General features: G+C 46.3%; 1 pseudogene; it reads left to right on the top strand.

Moving 5' to 3' along the window:
* Window positions 1–1,349: 1,349 nt before the first annotated feature.
* On the top strand, window positions 1,350–1,693 carry LOC101278086 (60S ribosomal protein L35a-like; annotated as a pseudogene).
* Window positions 1,694–4,530: the final 2,837 nt, after the last annotated feature.

Below are 4,530 nucleotides of genomic sequence, written 5' to 3'. Positions count from 1 at the left end.
GCTCAGGTGACTGAGTGTCATTCACCTATTTCTGGGACTTGTGTTCTTGGAGGTGATCTATGAGGATCACACGCTCCTCTGATGAGATAGCTCTGCAGATAAGGAGGAAGAATCTGAAATTTGGGGAGTCTAACTGTGGGTCAAATCTAAGAAAGTGAGGTGACTGAGATTATTAAGAAGCTCCCTATTGCATCCTGGACAGTGAGATCCTTTCTGGTTATAAGCCGGCCTAAACTGGTTTTCCTGCTTAGTGTGAAGAACAAAAGAGAGATCTAATCAGAAAGCCTTGTGAAGGGGCAATATATCAGTGTATCAGAGCAAGGGTGAAGGGGCAGTTCTCGAACGCAAGGTCTTTTTTTTTTTTTTCTCACAAGAAAGTTTATATTTAAAATGAAAAAAAAAATCAGTCACGGAGGCATTCAAGTAGTAATAATGTTATACAGATTTTGCTTTTCCTTTATATCAAGACAGATTTGCAAGGCCTTCCATGGTGGAGCAGTGGTTAAGAATCCGCCTGCCAATGCAGGGGACACGGTTTCGAGCCCTGGTCCGGGAAGATCCCATATGCCGCAGAGCAACTAAGCCTATGAGCCACAACTACTGAGCCTGTGCTCTAGAGCCTGCGAGCCACAACTACTGAGCCTGTGTGCCACAACTACTGAAGCCTGTATGCCTAGAGCCCGTGCTCTGCAACAAACGAAGCCACTGCAATGAGAAGCCCGTGCACCACAACCAAGAGTAGCCCCCCGTTCGCTGCAGCTAGAGAAAGCCCGCGCACAGCAGTGAATACCCAACGCAGCCAAAAATATGTAATTAATTAATTAAAAAGAAAAACCTCAGGAGTCTTCTAGAATAAACTCTCACTGGCCAAGAATGGTTAATTTGAACATCACTAAGGTTAATAACTGCAACAGATTAAAACACATCAAATGTATTTAAGCCTTGTGTTTAAAATAATACTTTAAAAAACTCCAACTAATTTGTCACTTTTGGAGGGTGCTAGCGAACTGATTCATTAAACTTGAAAACTGGTAACTAGAGCAAAGAAGTAATCATTACTCCTGTATTTCCTATACATACTACTTCAGAGTAACCAATACTTGACAAGCAAACTTTCTCTTTATAGAATTACACATGGAAAGAAGGAACAATAGAATTAGAATATCAGCATCTTGCAATCTCTAATGAATTCATCTAGTCAATGATCATCAGTGGCTGCTAACATCACAAAGAACACAATTGGACTTTCTGTACCACCTGATAGAAGTACACACAACACTACTCACAAAATTCTCCTGGAGCTCAGTCATCTTGGAACCGGTGGAGGCCTGCTGGAAATAGGACTTCTAAAACAACAAATATGTCTGGAAGGCTGTGGTCCAAGGCCATTTTTGCTGGCTATAAGTGGGGTCTATGGAACCAGAGGGAACACACAGCTCTCTTGAAAACTGAAGATGTATATGCTCCAGATGAAACTGAATTCTATCTAGGCAAGAGATGTGCTAATGTACACAAAGCAAAGAACAACACAGTAACTCCTGGTGGAAAGACTAACAAAACCAGAGTAATCTGAGGAAAGATAACTCGTGTTCATGGAAACACTGGCATGGTTTGTGCCAAATTCCGAAGCAATCTTCCTGCTAAGGCCATTGGACACAGAATCCATGTGATGCTGTACCCTTCAAGGACTTAAACTTATTGAAAGTAAATAAATAAAAGTGTGGATCTGTTCTCTTGTAAAAAACTAAAAAACAATTGTTGGAAATTAAAAAGCCAATGTCAATCAGGTTATTCATTAGATCCAATTTACAGGAAACTTAAAGGACACAGGAACATGTTAAATGACAAGACCAGGATGCAAACTCCAGTGGACAATGGAAACTATGGGAAATACAACCCAATGTCTTCAACAACAACAAGAAGATTCATGGGCGTATTAATCAAGGTTCTCCAGAGAAACAGAACCAATAGTATAGATAGGTAGATAGATAGATCAATCTAGAGAAGAGTGGATTATTATAAGAAATTGGCTCACATGATTATGGTGACTGACAAGTCCTAAGATCTGCAGTCAGCAAGCTGGAGACCCAGGAGAGCTGATGGTATACTTCTGTTCCAAAGGCCAGCAGTTTCTAGACCCAAGAAAAGCTGAACCCAGTTCGAACCCAAACGCAAAGGGAAATAACGATAATCCAGCTTAAAGGCAGTCAGTAAGTGGAATTCTCCCTTATTCAGGAGAGGGTCAGCCTTTTGTGCTACTCAGAGCATCAACTGTGTGAAGCCCACCCCCATTAGGGAGAGCAAGCTGCTTTACACAGTCTACTTATTTAAACGTTAAATTCGGGACTTCCGGGAATATGGCGGAAGAGTACGACGCGGAGATCACCTTCCTCCCCACAGATACACCAGAAATACATCTACACGTGGAACAACTCCTACAGAACACCTACTGAACGCTGGCAGAAGACCTCAGACCTCCCAAAAGGCAACAAACCCCCAACGAACCTGGGTAGGGCAAAAGAAAAAAGAATAAACAGAAATAAAAGGATAGGGACGGGACCTGCACCAGTGCGAGGGAGCCGTGAAGGAGGAAAGTTTTCCACACACTAGGAAGCCCCTTCGCGGGCGGAGACTGCAGGTGGCGGAGGGGGAAAGCCTCGGAGCCGCGGAGGAGAGCACGGCAACAGGGGTGAGGAGGGCAAAGCGGAGAAATTCCCGCACAGAGGATCAGGGCCGACCGGCACTCACCAGTCCGAGAGACTTGTCTGCTCACCTGCCGGGGCGGGCAGGGCTGCGAGCTGAGGCTCGGGTTTCGGTCGGAGCGCCGGGAGAGGACTGGGGTTGGAGGCGTGAACACAGCCTGCAGGGGGTTAGTGCGCCACGGCTAGCCGGGAGGGAGTCCAGGGAAGTCTGGAGCTGCCGAAGAAACAAGAGACTTTTTCTTGCCTCTTTGTTTCCTGGTGCGCGAGGAGAGGGGATTAAGAGCGCTGCTTGAAGGAGCTCCAGACACGGGCGCGAGCCGCGACTAAAAGCGCAGACCCCAGAGACGGGCATGAGACGCTAAGGCTGCTGCTGCCGCCACCAAAAAAGCCTGTGTGAGAGCACAGTTAACTATCCACACCGCCCTTCTGGGGAGACTGTCCAGCCTGCCACTGCCAGGGTCCCAGGATCCAGAGACAACTTCCGCGGGAGAACACACGGAGCGCCTCAGGCTGGTGCGACGTCACGCCGGCCTCTGCAGCCGCAGACCCGCCCCTCACTCCGTGCCCCGCCCTCACCCCCCCGCTCCCCCGGCCTGAGTGAGCCAGAGCCCCCTAATCAGCGGCTCCTTTAAACCCGGCCCGTCTGAGCGAAGAACAGACACCCTCCGGCGACCTACGTGCAGAGGCGGGGCCAAATCCAAAGCTAAGCCCCTGGGAGCTGTGAGAACAAAGAAGAGAAAGGGAAATCTCTCCCAGCAGCCTCAGAAGCAGCGGATTAAAGTTCCACAATCAACTTGATGTACCCTGCATCTTTGGAATACCTGAATAGACAACAAATCATGCCAAATTGAGGAGGTGGACTTTGAGAGCAAGATTTATGATTTTTTCCCCTTTTCCTCTTTTTCTGAGTGTGTATGTGTGAGATTTTGTGTGTATAGCTTTGCTTCCACCATTTGTCCTAGGGTTCTATCTGTCCGTCTTTTTGTTATTTTTCATTTTTTTCTTAATAATTATTTTTTTATTTTAATAACTTTATTATATTATATCTTTATTTTACTTTACCTTCTTACTTTCTTTTTTTCCTTCCTTCCTTCCCTCCTTCCTTCCTTCCTTCCTCCCTCCCTCCCTCCCTCCTTTCTTTCTTTCTTTCTTTGTTTCTACTTATATTAATTATTTCTTTCTAGTTTTTCTCCCTTTTATTGTGAGCCATGTGGATGAAAGGCTCCTAGTGCTGCAGTCAGGAGTCAGTGCTGTGCCTCTGAGGTGGGAGAGCCAACTTCAGGACACTGGTCCACAAGAGATCTCCCAGCTCCACATAATATCAAACGGTGAAAATCTCCGAGAGATCTCCATCTCAACACCAGCACCCAGCTTCACTCAACGACCAGCAAGCTACAGTGCTGGACATCCTATGCCAAACAACTAGCAAGAGAGGAACACAACCCCACCCATTAGCAGAGAGGCTGCCTAAAATCATAATAAGTCCACAGACACCCCAAAACACACTACTAGACGTGGACCTGCCCACCAGAAAGACAAGGTCCGGCCTCATCCACCAGAACACAGGCGCTAGTCCCCCCCACCAGGAAGCCTACACAACCCACTGAAACAATCTTAGACACTGGGGACAGACACCAAAAACAATGGGAACTATGAACCTGCAGCCTGCAAAAAGGAGACCCCAAACACAGTAAGATAAGCAAAATGAGAAGACAGAAAAACACACAACAGATGAAGGAGCAAGATAAAAACCCACCAGACCTAACAAATGAAGAGAAAATAGGCAGTCTACCTGAAAAAGATTTCAGAATAACGATAGTAAAGATGA

Source organism: Orcinus orca, chromosome 3 (assembly GCF_937001465.1).
Source record: "Orcinus orca chromosome 3, mOrcOrc1.1, whole genome shotgun sequence".
In the NCBI taxonomy this organism is placed as follows: domain Eukaryota; kingdom Metazoa; phylum Chordata; class Mammalia; order Artiodactyla; family Delphinidae; genus Orcinus; species Orcinus orca.
This window is presented reverse-complemented; position numbering and strand designations above follow the sequence as displayed.